Source organism: Vulpes lagopus, chromosome 2 (genome assembly GCF_018345385.1).
Source record: "Vulpes lagopus strain Blue_001 chromosome 2, ASM1834538v1, whole genome shotgun sequence".
Lineage (NCBI taxonomy): Eukaryota > Metazoa > Chordata > Mammalia > Carnivora > Canidae > Vulpes > Vulpes lagopus.
The window spans coordinates 41,002,617-41,018,242 of NC_054825.1; the positions used below are offsets into that span (position 1 = coordinate 41,002,617).

At 39.2% G+C, this 15,626-nt stretch overlaps 1 protein-coding gene across 8 annotated transcripts in view; it reads right to left on the reverse strand.

Moving 5' to 3' along the window:
* Positions 1–9,914, reverse strand: part of MAPK8 (mitogen-activated protein kinase 8) — a 90,973-nt gene extending 81,059 nt beyond the window's left edge. For 7 of the 8 annotated variants that reach the window (XM_041740792.1, XM_041740801.1, XM_041740753.1 and 4 more), the window contains exon 1: positions 9,757–9,914. The gene's annotated coding sequence lies outside the window, so the exon portion shown is untranslated. Of the gene's footprint in view, positions 1–8,944; positions 9,075–9,756 lie in introns of those variants that run through there. The other variant, XM_041740762.1, reaches the window with a different exon arrangement.
* Positions 9,915–15,626: the final 5,712 nt, after the last annotated feature.

Below are 15,626 nucleotides of genomic sequence, written 5' to 3' on the forward strand. Positions count from 1 at the left end.
ATACAGTGCCAGAACTATGTACAACAATAAATATGTTACAAATATTCAGCTCTTTGTACCTTATATGAAGTCTTTTCACTTACTCTCCTTTGATCTTGTATCATCGCAGAGTAGAGTACTTCAAAATTCATACTCTAAATGGATTTATTGAATTTTTTTTTTAAGGAGAATGTATTCATCTTGGAGATTTTCACTATTCAAGAAATCATTGGTCTCTTGACCAAAGAACTGCAGCAAAGAGCCAATAGAACAAAGCAATGAAATACAAGGCTCTGAATTCTTCCAATTAGGGATCTCAAAATTCTACTGCTTAAATAACTAATGCCCAAAATGCTATACCAAGGCATTACAGTAATATGAGTATCAACCACTGCACCATAATTAACATGAAGAGAAGGCAACAACTTGATGCAAAATCACAAACATCTCTTCCACTTAGCCATCACAGGACAGGCCACACACAGCAGTGATTAAAACTCAGACTCTGGAGCAGATTATCTGGGCACTTAACTTCACGTGCCTCAGTTTTCCCACGTATAAAATGGATTAGAGGATAGAATAATAAAGGTTGTTAGAAAGATAACATGTGCTAATTGTTAAGTGCTAGCAGATAGTATTTGTTGAAAAAAAAAAGAAAAAGAAACAAAACCCCTGAAGTTACAGTTCAAATACCTTAATAATAAACAATGAAATAATTCTAGAGACACAGAAAAGCCAAATGAAATAATTCAGAACACTGAATACTTAATTTTCTAACTTTTTAAAAAGGTACGCAGTGTGGTGTGCTATTACCTCTTAACATAGCAAGAGCCCAAACTGCTAAAGTTCAAGTCACTTTCAGGGACTTCATAGAAGAGTCTGGCTATATATGAAGTATCTTTATGCCCACACATAGTGAATAAGAAAACGTTCTGGTCTGAAGGACAGAAGGATCCAAAAAATACAAGCATGGAGAGGATACCTCAGTTGCTCTGTAGACTGCCAAAGAAAAGCAAAAAGGCGATTGATCCTTTGTGGCAAATCTGTTCAAAGTTTAATGAAAGAAATGAATAATCAAGTAAAATTCAGACCAAAACTAATTTCCTAAAGTAATGGGAGTATTCCAGGCTGAGGCAGGGTAAGTAAGAAGTTGAAACATAGACATCTTGTTCTGGCAGGAAGCACCCAATGACCAACCAAGGTCAGATCAAAATGACAGTGATGTCACTTCAAATCTGGAACAAGGTAAGCATCAAAAAGAATAATGAGACCTAAAGCAAGCGAAAGAAAAAAAATTAAAGCAGAAATCAATAAAACTGAAAACAGAATAAAGAAAACAAATCAACAAAAACAGCTTTCTCATATACAACCAAGTAAAAAATGAGACAGAAGATGCCGTTTCTCACGGCAAAAGAATAAAAAAGTTAATAGCAAAAAAATAAAAATAAAAATGCTATTCGGAACCTAAAAGGGGACTTAAAGAAATGAAAAGATGAAGTTTTTCCATATTCTTGGATAAAAAGAACACCATAAAGCTGCCAAAAAACACAAAGAAAATCCTAAACACTAACTGAATCTATGTCAGAGAAATTAATCAAGGTGAGAAGGGTGGTGGAAAGGAATTTTTTTTTAAATTGGGAGTTCAAATTTGCCAACATATATCATCCAGTGCTCATCCTGTCAAGTGCCCCCCTCAGTGCCCGTCATCCAGTCATCTCAACCCCCTGCCCACCTTCCTTTCCACTACTCCTTGTTTGTTTCCCAGAGTTAGATGAGTCTCTCATGTTCTGTCATCCTCACTGATATTTTCACTCATTTTCTCTCCTTGGAAAGGAGTATTAACTTGAAAAGGACATAAGAAAACTGTCTGCATTGATGGTAATGTTCTATAACTTGATCTAGGTACTGCATAAGTAATATATAGACAAAATTCACTGGGCTGTAAATTTAAGGATTGTGCATCTTTACTATATGCAAATTTTACCTCCATAGAATAAAAAAAATTAAGTCATCCCAAAAGTAATGGCAAATAGACTAAACTTCAGTAATTGTAAAATTTCATATAAAATAAACAAGATGCAAGGCACCTGGGTGGCTCAGTTGGTTAAGTATCTGCCTCTGGCTCAGGTCATGATCTCAGGGTCCTGGGATCAAGTCCAATATAGGGAGTCTGCTTCTTCCTCTGCCCCTCCTCCCTGCTCATGTGCATGCTTGATCTCTCTCTCAAATAAAATCTTCACAAAAAAAAAATAAATAAATAAATAAAAAGTAAGATAAACAAGATGGAAGCTAGAAAAGATTTTGAAAAAGAAATGAATTAGCCTTAACAGAAAACAATATAAAAATACAATAATTAAAACAAGATGGTTTGGTTCCCAAATAGGCAGATAGATCAGCAGACCAGAAGTGGTCCCAAATACACAAGGAAATCCAGTAAATTATAAAGGTAGAATTTCAAATCTGTAAGACAAAAATAGATTATTTAATAAATGATACTGGGACAACTGAATGGTCATGTGATGACAAAAATAAGGTTGAACACATCATACCTTACACCAGAATGAATTCCAAATAAGAAAAATTAAAAGTATAAAAAGAGAGAAATGAACAAAAACAAAACAAAACAAAAACATGAAAGTACTAAAAATGTAACATTTGAGAATTCTTGTAAAATCCTGAGTTAGAGAAAGACTTTGTAACCATGACATACAATTTAGAAGTCAGTAAAGACTGGTAAGAATTTTAACTACTGGGGGGAAATTCAGCATGATAAAATCACCATAAACAAACTAAAACGTAAAGAACAAACTTGGAAAAATATTTCCAAAAAATAGCATAGAGCTATTTTCCCCTAATATAAAAATAAATTCTACAAATCTAAGAAGATGAGTAACAAAGTGACATAAAAACAGGCAAGAATATGGACAGTTCACAATAAAGAAAATATAAATAAATAGCCCTTAAAAGATAAAAGATGTCACTTATATATAAATAGCTGAACTGGTAGAATGAACTAAGTGAACATTTCTACAAATGTTATTTTGGCAGTATCTATCAAATTTAGAAAGCACATACATTCTGATCTAGCAATTCTACTTCTGGATATGTGTCCTATGCATTTCTGTACAAGTGTTAAAAGGAATCCATCGTACCATGGCTTTTAATAGCGGAAGGTTGAAAACCACTTAAATGTATATAAAAAAGGGGTTACTTATATCAATGCTATACCTGTATAATGTGCTGAAATTTTGTGTCCCCTTTGGGGCTTCGGGAGGTAATTAGGACTACAAGAACTCATGAAGATTGGGACCCCATGATGGAATTAGTTCATAAAAAGAGGGAGGGAAAAAAAAAAAAAAAGAGGGAGGGAGAGCAGACACTCCCTCTCTTCATGTGAGGACAGTGAGGTGACATCTGCAAGCCAGGAAGAGTCCTCACAAAAACCAAATCTCTGAGCACCTTGACCTTGCACTTCTCAGACTCTAGAAATGAAGTGTCTAATGGTTTAAGCCACCAAGTCTACAGAATTTTGCTATAGCAACCCTAGCTAAGACAAATGATACACTGTGAAGGTGCTGAAAAAAAAAAAAAGGAATAAGCATGACATTTATGTACTGATATGACTAATAGGAAATCATCCCAAGCTGTATTAAGTTAAAATAAAAGGTAAAGGATACTGTGCATAGTATGCAACAACTTAAATGAAAATGGAGGTGAAGGCAAAGAACATACACTATATATGTAAGACATACAATCCATCTGTGGCAATTCTAAATCTGTAAAGCTCAGAAAAAAACTTTTTTTTTTTAACTTTAGCACAAACCTATTTGGTGTCAAAATCCGACAAAAATTTCTTTCGTCAGATTTCATAATCTTTACCTTTATTATATACTATTTGTGTTTTTGATATAGAGATGTTAATGTATTTACAGGATACTACACACTCCCTTCCAACTACAGATTTTGAATAATAGACTAGAGACACTATATTACTTTTCCACAGCAACCCACCTCAAAAACAAAACACCTTAATTCTGAAATACATCTGGATCAAGGGTTTTGGACAAGGAATTATACACCTCTATTTACTTGCACATACATAAACTGTCTTTGGAGAGATTCACAGGAAACTTAACACTGTTTCCATGTGGAGGAAATGGGTGGCTGCACAAAATGGGAAGACTTTTTACTGGACATCTTTTAAAATCTTTGGAATTCTGAATCAAAGTGAATACATTACTCAGTTAAAATGTAAGTAAGATAAAATTACTAAACCTTTTTAATTTTCAGCCAGATGCTTTGGTTTTTGCTTGTTCTGACTAAAAATTAACCCTTGCTTAAGTCACAGAGAAATCTATATATAGTGATGGCTTTCCTTTATTGGTCAACTTTTGGTTGACCCATATGACAGCTGAGTCAGACAGTCACCGGCTAAGGAGCAAGTTAGGGAAGGGTGAGTATCCATCCCTATTAACAGCTTTTAGCTGATATTTTGATGCCTAGTGCCAAGTAAAGCTTTTTCTTTCCTAATGACTCCAAAAGTAAGTCAGGGCTTTGGCCCCTCAGCAACAGCAAGCAGTGAAGCCCATACTTCTCAATATTAGAAAAATTTAAGAAATGCTCCTAGCATAAAATCTAAGTGTAAGTCTTCAGAGCTTCAATACAGAAGTTTAAGGACTCTGATTAGTATCTGAGCAGCATCTTTTGTTTGCTTTTCATTCACTTCTTTTATTGCCCTATTATGTTCCAAAATGGATTTAAGGTGACTATAAGGTTTATCTTTTCTTATTATTAAGATTTTGAGTTCTCTGTACCACACTCTCAACTTTAACCAGAAATTAGGAAAGACGACATTTTACTTTTTGTGGTTTTATCTAGTGAATATATTTTAAGAAGCGACCTGAGAGATGTATGGTTTGGAAATCCCCAAATGCCCCAACATCCAGCACGCAGGTTTCAAGATTAAAGAAATTCCCAATGAAATGCCTAACAATATCTGTTTCGTTGCGTTAGGACATAAATGCATGGTGTGCCCTTGCTTCCCATCAGGTTATACTCACGGAAAGAAGAGCCTAATTTCTACTTCCTTCAGCCCCCACATCACTTAATACCTGAACTTAATGGCTTCTCAATGAATACTGCCTATATAAAACCAGTGTCATTTCATAGTTACTGTCCTCAAGGAGGAGCAAGAAATTTGGTGTACCAATATAACCACAGAAACACTACACAGAAAACTTAGAAAAATACAGGAAAAATATTTCCAGATGCTACTTCTAACCTCTCTTGTTTTTCTAGAGACCTCTAGAAAATATTCAATGAACTAACTGGTGGTTATCCAGTCTCTCATAAATATGCACTCTTCGGAGTCAAAAATTCCAGTAAGATTAAAAACACAACAGTATTCCATTTTCTTCGAACACGGGTAACATGATATAGCTATTCCCAGCTCCTGGATTACCATTCTTTTAGAAATCTCTCAAAAATCAACCTAGAAAAGCTTAGGCAATTCTCTGCAGTAGGAAAAGAAAACATGGCAAAATAACTTTGTATCAGAGAATGTGGCAAATAATTTTCTTTTAATACTTGCTTTTGGAACATTTCCATATTTTAAATCAGAGAGGATTACTGGTCCAAATGTTAAATCATTTCAGTCAATTGAGATTAGGTGAGAAAATCTAATTTTAAATAAACCCGAGATGCAGGGGGAAACAACTGGCATTTCCTGGCAAATTCAAATGTATACATGAAATTAGTTTTCAATTCACTTGGCATTTTGCATTTGTTCCAAGTTAAAAATAATAAGCTATAATAATAGCTAAAATTTCCTGAATACTTATATCTAGTATTCCAGGTACTGTATTAGTGCCAAGCACTTTACGTGCAATGCCTCACTTAAACCTTATAGGCCTATGAGATTATGTGCTATTATTATTCTCACTTGACAATAAAACAGGCCCAAAGATGTTATATAACCTGAACTAACCATATAATTAGTTAGATTTGGAGCATGAATTTGAACTCAGAGCTGACCTTAAGGTCCATATTAACAACCACTATTAAATTTGGGCTCCTTAGCTTTCTAAAGAACAGACACATTTTAACCAAACCTAATGTACTACCAAATGTAAAAGGAGACATACATTTGTACTTTATTAGCTGTATTTGTGACATAACCCACCACCCTGAAAAAGAATGGCAGCTAATAAATTTTCTAAAAGTCTTATACACATACATATTCACATATAATTTTAAAAAATGGATTTCAATGAAATCCAGGTATCTGGGGCAGGGTTTTGTTTGTTTGGGGAAAGCCCTCTTATAAATCTTTTAAGAGAACATAAATTCACTGTTAGATATGCTTTTATTCCCATCCCTGATCTCTCTCTGTGTCTCTCATGAATAAATAAATCTTAAAAAAAAAAAAAAGTTCAACAGCCTCAGTTTACAGTCCTAAAAAAAAAAAAAAAAGTTAAGCAACTTTTCTATAGCTCTAGAACTTGTTGATGACAAAGTCTAGAAGACAGAACTGAGAAGTTAACCTAGGTCTGACTCCTGGATAAATCTAGTTTCACCTATCGCCCTGAATGATAGAACAGCTCTTATTTTAATACTCCTGTCTCCTTTTAGGTAGTAAAGTCTGTTGACTCAGAACTCATTTCTGAAATCAAAGTTCAAGTTAATCTGTATTAGAGTAAGAAGACCAATGTTTTTAAATGTTCGTGTAAAGAGCTCATGACTAAGACAATAAGCATCACAGCTCCCTGAACTAAGCAAGTGATTCATATCTAGAGCTATGTGGCTATAATTACTTCCTTGCACTACATAAATCAGAAAGGCTACTACCCCTACCACTGACTTGACCACAGACCTCTAGAGAACTGGCATCTTAATGTCAGACATTACTTTATACTTCTACATGTGCAATGCAGCATCTGAACTATCTAGATGATCTGAATGTGTCCAAATCAATTCATAGGCAAAACACACTAGCATGAATCAGACTTCTAATATACAACTTCCTTGACTGCCTCTAGAATAGCTAAGGACTGGTCACTTAAATTACTTCAAGTTGTTTCACTGAGCACCAAGTACCTTCACTTTGGTGAAGGTCATTTCCATAGTATTAGGCATTGAGTTAAGATTCTAACCTCATAAAAAAAAAAAAAAAAAAAAGATTAACCTCATTAATTTGGATAGAATTTATTCTTAAATTTCCTTTCCAAGTGGCCATTCTCTCAGGATCTAAAGGAGTATAATAAGAAAATAGTTTCCTACTCTGTCAGGACACTTAAAGACAGCCCATTTCAAATTCATTAATGGAATATACTCACCAAAAGAATTGGTGATATCTCTTTTTAAACATAACTGAGGGGACGCCTGTGTGGCTCAGCAGTTGAGCGCCTGCCTTCAGCTCAGGGCCTGATCCCAGGAGTCCAGGGATCAAGTCCCACATCGGGCTCTCTGCATGGAGCCTGCTTCTCCTCCTTCTGCCTGTGTCTCTGCCTCTCTCTCTAGGTCTCTCATGAATAAATAAACAAAATCTTTAAAAAATAAAATAAAATAAACATAATTTAGAGTGGAAAGGGGAGTAACTGCTGATGGGTATGTAGTTTTTCTTGGGGTGATGAAAATGTACTGGAATTACATAGTAGCAATCAATGCAGAACTCTGAATATATTTAAAACCCATACTGATGCACACTCTAAACGGGTGAATTTTATGGTATGTCATTTGTATCTCAATAAAATTGTTATTTTTAAAAACCAAAAGAATTTCAAAAACACAAAAAAACTGGATTGACATGTAGCCTTACAGTGAGCTACTACCAAAGGATTGTATCAGTAACACTTTATGAAATCTGACATACCGTAACTAGACAAATCAATAAAAGTTTGGTATCTCATGATTTTCATTCCTTATCTTAACGAAGTATTTCCTTTTAATTTGTTCTCTGCATCAGGCAATAATATAAGCTCATTTCAAATTCTCTCATATCCAAAACATGCTAAAATTTATTAAACTGTGAGTGGAAAAACGACGTAACTTGAATAAATCAGTATTATTTGGAGTTTCAGGCCCATATGCTTCTCTAATAGTAAAATTTTAAATTCAGTTAGGCCCAAATGCTTCACCAAGGTAGAATTTTAAATTAAACATTTCTACAAATGCAATTAGAAATTAAACATTTCAAATAAAACTTTCATGTGGCTTATTTCCCATACTCTAGCTTTTCCCCTTACAGGGGCGTCATGAGAAACTTTTCAAGCAATGTTCAAAAAAGGACAAATTCAATCATTTTAGACCCCTGCTGTAATATCACTATGTCTGTGTGTGATACACATACTAAGAAAAAAAAAAAAAAAAGACAAAAACAACAAAAGCATCTTAGACAAGATTTTATTTTAGGATAATGAATTAGAAGTGCTAGGAAAAAAAACTGAAATATTGAAAAGCCCCTGGTGCGGTGACAGATAATACAAATGAACAAATCATTTAGCCATCTGAAAGTGAGTTTGCAAAAGGCTTCCAAAACTTTACAGAGAACTGTAAAGACTGGATTTTAACTATTATTAATCGTGAAGAGTTTTTCATCAAGCTCTTATTGAACACTTACTATATTCCAGGCTAGCGCTGGAGACACAGATGAAAGACGGGCCTGTCCTCAAGGAAATCCCATTCTGACTGCTTGCTTTTGACAGGCACAGCACTGAACACGTTCCCTAACAGCATGTGATCTCCTAGGCTTAACCCACAGCAGGGAAATCTGAGATAAGCATTACAAATACTTTTAAGACCGTAAGGCTGTTAAAACTGAAAAGTTAAATTCGTAAATAAAGAAAGCCATTGTACATTTAGATCAACCTCCTAACTGTGCTAAAAAAAAAAAAAAAAAAAACCTAAAACCAAAAAAATAAATAAAATGACCCAGAGTATAGCCCCACCTTTAACGCACACTACTTACATAACTCAGTTAAAAGACATCTACTCTATTTCAAAGCGTCCTCCTCCATCAAAACAATATTCCTCTTCGCCTTCCAACTGCGAGCACGGCACTCAACAGCTGCTCGATGAATGAATGAAACAAACAGATGTTCTGACTGCCCAGATACTCGCCGGATGCCGGTCTCAAGGCACCACGGGCCCACACACCGGAATCCTGCAAAAAGGCCGCGGACCCTCAGGTGGGAACAGTCACCACTGCGCACGGCCGCTGGTCGACGCGTCGCTCGGCTCGCGGGAGCATCCGACGGGAGGGCTCAGTCAAGCGGGGAGCGCCCCGTCCCCTCGAGGCCCGGGAGCACGGTGCCAGACAAAGGAGGCGCGGGTCGGGCCGAGGCTCCCCGCGGGACCCCGCAGCCCGAGCCGCCGGCGCCTCCGCCCGGACCTTTCCCGAACCGTTTCAGAACTCGGCAGCCACCGCCGGCTGCACGTTCCCTCCCGACGCGGGCGCGGGACCCGCGAGAGCAGGGCGCGGGGGGGCGCGGCGGGGCGCGGGGGCCGGGGGCGCGGCGGGGGCCGGGGCGGGGGCCGGGGTCTGACAGCCGCACGCCCCGGGCCGCCCGGCCGCCCCGCCGCCCCGCCTCCCCGCCCGCCATTGTTCCCGCGACGCCCCCGCCCCCGCCCCCGCCCCCGTCCCCGAGCCGCCGCGCGCTCCCGCCCCCACTCCCGGGAGGGGGTCACGGCCGCGGGGAAGGCGGCGGCGGCGGCGGCACAATAACATAAACACGGCGGGGCCGCCGGCCTCCCGCGCCCCGCGGCAGCCGCCGCACTCACCCCGCAACGCAGCGCACGGCGACTGGGAAGCCCGCCCGCGGGGCCGGCGCCGTCCGGGCGGTCGCCACGGCCGTTACCCAGGGCGGCTCCGCGCACCCGGCCCGGTCGTCGGCCTCGGCCGCTCCGCTGAGTAACAGGAACGCGGCCGTCACCGCGCACGCCCGCCCACGTCATCGCGCCGGCCCCGCCCCCGCCCCCGCCCCCGCGCCTCGCAGGCGGCCCGCGGGGGGGCGGGGCGGGGCGGGGCGCGGCAGCCCTGGGGCCCGGATGCGGGGGCGGGACGCGCAGCCCGGGGGCGGGGCCACTCCGGGAGCCGCAGGCCGTGCGGAGGTCGCCTGGAGGCGGAGCTGCGGGGAGGCGCCGAGACCCCGCGCGAGGGGCGAGTGCGGGAGCCGGCGGCGGGGGCGGGGCGGGGCGGGGCGCGGCCCTGCTCGGGGCACGTGCGGCGTGTGGCCCGAGCTCCCAGCTGCCGCCCGGGGCGCTCCACTGGTGGGAGCCGAAGCCTCCTGGGCACCCGGCCTGAGCACACACCCGAGGCGCAAGGCGGGGTGACCTTGACCGACTTGACATTCCCTTCAGGGGACACCTGCCCAGGGCCTCGTCACCTGCAGCAAGCAATTGTTCTTTTCAGCCACCTGGAAAAAGCTGCCTCCTGTTTTCCCCCAATCCACCTCATGCTAGATTTACTCCATCACCTTATCTATCTCTGAGCTCCCGCAGAGCGTGTCTCCCTTAGCTACAGGAGTGACAAATCGGCAAGCCTTTAAATATCCAACACTGGGTGAAAGGGCGTCTAAATCACATCCATCCATCCAATAGAGTATATCTCAGCAATTTAAATGCCGGGTGTTCAAGGAATTCTGAACAATACAGGAAAATGTTCACAATGTATCATGAAGAGAAAGAAGCAGGTCTCTATATAATGATCCTACCTATGTATTATGCATACATGGAAAAAACCCGAAAAGAAATTTGCCGAATTATTTTAACAGTAGTTCATCACTGGACTCTGGAATGAGAGGGGAATTGGATCTCTTTTATACTTGGGAATTTTCTTCCCCATGGTTTCCAAATGGAACAATGATGTTCATAATCAGAAAATTACATTACTTTAATAATGAACACATGAATATTGTTGAGTAAATGACTGAATCCAGGTATACTAGCTTCCCTTGTCCTGTTGAGTTGGCCTGTTTCCAGTGATTCTGAAATGAAATATAAATGTGAACAATCATTTGTACATTCTCTCTCCATTTCCTTGCTCTCTCTCTCTCTCTCTCAGCCTTTTTTCTTTCTTCCTTTATTTCTACAATAAACAATTATTCATGCCCATTCTGTACCTGGCACTGTGCTAGCACTGGCAATACAATGGAACTTACGTATGTAATCAACATAATATGGAATTAATAATGGTAAACAAATGCAAAATGATCACTGCAAATTGATATGGCTACAAAGTATTATGAAACTGATTGGGACACCTGGGTGGCTCAGCAGAGGCGCCTTCAGCTCAGGTCCTGATCCTGGGATCCGGGATCAAGTCCCACATCGGGCTCCCTGCGAGGAGCCTGCTTCTCCCTCTGCCTGTGTCTCTGCCTCTCTCTCTTTCTCTCTCTCTCTCTCTCTGTCATGAATAAATAAATAAATCTTTAAAAAAACTGATGGGTAGAATTAATAAGGCTAGGAAAGTCTTCCTTGAGGAACTGCCTCTTCTAAAGTTAGAATAGATTTAACTAGGCAGAAAGTATTTCAGATGAAGATAACTTGGTGTATAAGGGTCCTGTGATGAGAGGGAGCAGGGTGAGTTGGAGAAACTGAAGAAAGCCAAGTGCTGCTGGAAGGACAAGAAGGAGCTATGAAATGAAGTTGGGAAGAGAGGAAAGAGGCAGGACCTAGTGCAGTCATACTACGGATGTCTTTATCCTAAGTGCAATTGGAAGTCCTGACATGCTTCAGCAAAGAAGTGGAGTGGTCCAGATGGTAGAAGGGTCTAGAGTGATGCTCTAGAGTGATGGTTATGGAAACAGTAAGAAGAAGAATCTGAAGACCATTTAGGAGATCCAATGCACAGAACTTGGTGACAGATTAAGCAGGTAGTGAAGGGAAGGGGAGTCATCAAGAAAAGCTCATAAGTTTCTGGTTTGTAGCCAGTGGTGGCTATTGGTACTAGTTCACTGAGGTGGCCATCTTGGCAGAGGATGAAGCTTAAGTGGAAAGACTGTGAGGAGCAGGTAGTTTGAAGGCTTTTGATCTGCCCAAACGAGATGCCACATTGACAGGTGGATATACAGAGCTGGGCTCGGGCAGATAAGAGATAAATAATGAACATTCAACATACATTCATGATACAAACTCTTTAAAAATTAAGCATAGAGGGGATCCCTGGGTGGCGCAGCGGTTTGGCGCCTGCCTTTGGCCCAGGGCGCGATCCTGGAGACCCGGGATCGAATCCCACGTCGGGCTCCCGGTGCATGGAGCCTGCTTCTCCCTCTCCCTGTGTCTCTGCCTCTCTCTCTCTCTATCATAAATAAATAAAAGAAAAATTAAAAATAACTACCTTTAAAAAATGTTTTAAAAAAATTAAGCATAGAAAGAACGTATCTCAACACAATACAGTGCATACAGGACAAGCTCACAGGTAACATCATACTCAATGGTGAAATACTGAAAGCTTTTGCTCTAGGATCAGGAACAAGACAAGGATGTCCACTCTCACTACTCCTATTTAGCACAGTACTAGAAGTCCTACTAGAGCCATCAGGCAAGGAAAGAAATTAAAGGTATCCGAAGTAGAAAGGGAAAAGAAAAAGTAGAAAGGAAAAAACAAAATTGTCTCCATTTACAAATGACATGATTTTATACACGGAAAATCCCGAAGATTCAGAAGAAAAAAAAAACAAACTCTTTAGTTTTAATCAATGAATTCAGTAAAGTCGTAGCATACAAAATTAACAGTAGTATTTCCAGACACTAACAATGAATTTTCTGAAAAAGAAAAAAAATTCATCTCATTGATAATAGCATCAAAAATAATAAGATATTTACAAATAAATTTAAAGAAGCAAAAGACCTCTAGTCTTCCAATTGCACTTAGGATAAAGACATCGGTAGTATGACTGCACTAGGTCCTCTTTCCTCTCTTCCCAACTTCATTTCATAGCTCCTTCTTGTCCTTCCAGCAGCACTTGGCTTTCTTCAGTTTTTCCAACTCACCCTGCTCACTCTCATCACAGGACCCTTATGCAAAGTACAAGACATTGATGAAAGAAATTGAATAAGACACAAATAAATGGAAAGGTATCCTATGTTCACAAATTGGGAGAATTAATATTGTTAAAAAGTCAATACTACCAAAAGCCACTTATAGAGTCGATGTAATCCTTATCAAGATTGCAGTGGCATTTTTTTCAGAAGCTATACCATAAAGCTATTGTCAGTATAGTACTGGCATAAAAATGGATAAATCGACCAGTAGAACAGAATTGAGAGCCCAGGAATAAACCCAGGCATATATAGTCGACTAATATTTGACAAGGGAGCCAAGAATATTCAATGGAGAAAAGACAGGCTTTTCAATAAAAGATGCTGGGATAATTGGATATTTACATGTAAAATAATAAAACTGGGCCTATACCACTCAAAAAAATTAACTCAAACTGGATTGAAGACTTAAATGAAAGACATAAAAACCGTGAAATGCTTAGAAGAAAACATAGGAATAAAGCTCCTTGGCATGGGTCTTAGTCATCATTTTTTGGGTGTGACACTTAAAAGTACAAGCAACAAAATAAAAAATAAGTGGGACTACATCAAACTAAAAAGCCTCTGCATAGGGGATCCCAGGGTGGCTCTGTGGTTTAGCGCCTGCCTTTGGCCCAGGGCATGATCCTGGAGTCCCGGGATCCAGTCCCACATTGGGCTCCCTGCATGGAGCCTGCTTCTTCCTTCTGCCTGTGTTTCTGCCTCTCTCTCTCGCTCTCTGTGTCTCTCATGAATAAATAAATAAAATCTTTAAAAAAATAAAAAATAAAAAGCTTCTGCATAGCAAAAGAAACAACAAAGTGAAAACAATGGGAAAAAATATTTCCAAACCTTGTAAGGGGTTAATATTTAAAATATATGAAGAAGTCATATAACTCAATAGCAAACAAAACAAAACAAAACAAAAAAACAAAACAAAACAAAACAAAAAAAACAAATAACCCAATTAAAAAATGGGAAAGGGACCTCAATAGACATTTCTCCAAAGAAGATACCTGAAAGGCCAATAGGTACATGAAAAATGCTCAACATCACTAGTCATTTGGGAAATGCAAATTTAAACCACAAAATTCTCTCACATCTGTTAGAATGGCTATCATCACAAAGACAAGAGAGAACAAATGCCTGCATAGATGTGGAGAAAAGGGAATCATTGTGCATGGTTAGTGGGATTGTGAATTGGCACAGCCACTATGAAAAACAGTATGGAGAATCACCCCCAAATTAAAAATAGGCCCACTATATGATCCAGCAATTCCACTTCTGGAGAGACATTCAAAGAGAATGAAAACACTAACTTGAAAAGATATCTGCACTCCTGTGTGCATTATTTATAATAGTCAAGACATGGAAACAACCTAAATGTCCATCAATGGATGAATGGTTAAAGAAATTATGATATATGCATGTACAATAGAATATTATTCAGCCATAAAAAGGAGTAATCCTATTATTTGCAACAACATGGATGGACCTTGAAGGCAAATTCTAAGTGAAATCAGTGAAACGGAGAAAGACAAATATGTGGGATATATTCATATATATATATATATACATATATATACATATATATACATATATATACATATATATATATACATATATATATGCATACCCATTATGTATCATCTTCCACCTAGACCACACCTGTATTATATATAACTATATATAGATATAGTTTTATATAGTTCCAGTTGTTTATTTTTATTTTGTTGCTTGTACTTTTAAGTGTCACATTGAAAAAATTATATACATACATATATATATATTCACTTATATATGGAATCTAAAAACTACAATGAAAACAAAACCAAACTCATAGAAAAAGAGATTAGATTTGTGGTTGCCAGAGGCAGAATTGGAGAAGGGGGAATTGGTGAAGGTCAAAAGGTATAAATTTCCAGTTGTAAGATAAATAAGTATTAAACGTACCATGTACAACATGATGTCTAGAGCTAACATTGATGTAGGATATATGGGAAAGCTCTTGAAAGTAAATCTCAAGAATTCTCATCACAAGGAAAAAAATTTTTTTCTTCTTTTCTTTTAATTGTATCTATATGACAAAATGGATATTAGCTGAACCTGTTGTGGTAATCATTTTACAATATGTGTAAATCAAACCATTGTACTGTATGCCTGAAACTTATATGGTAATGTATATCAATTATTTCTCAATAAACCCAGGGGGAAGAAGAGAATAATCATTGACAGAGTGATAACTTGAAACCTCAGGTATGGAGGAGTTAGCCCAGGCCCATGGGACAGTGGGTAGGAAGCAAAAAGAGAAGAAGACTGGGAGCCAGACCTTAAGAACTTCAGCATTCAGTGACCATGAAGATGACGAATCTGCAAAGGAGCTGCCAGGGAGGTAGAAGGAAAGAAGAATTCAAGAAGAAAAGAGTGTTTAATAATATCAATATAAGACGAAACTTGAAATCCCAGAGTACTTAGAACCAGGAGTGGATTAGGAAGTGCTGAGGAATGAATGGGAGATAAAAAAGTAAGGCAGTGATTATAGAAGTGAGTCAGGCAGTGAAGAAAGACAAATGTATTTTACATCTGATGGGAAAACTTTGTTGAGAGAGAGAATTGAAGAAATAAGCATG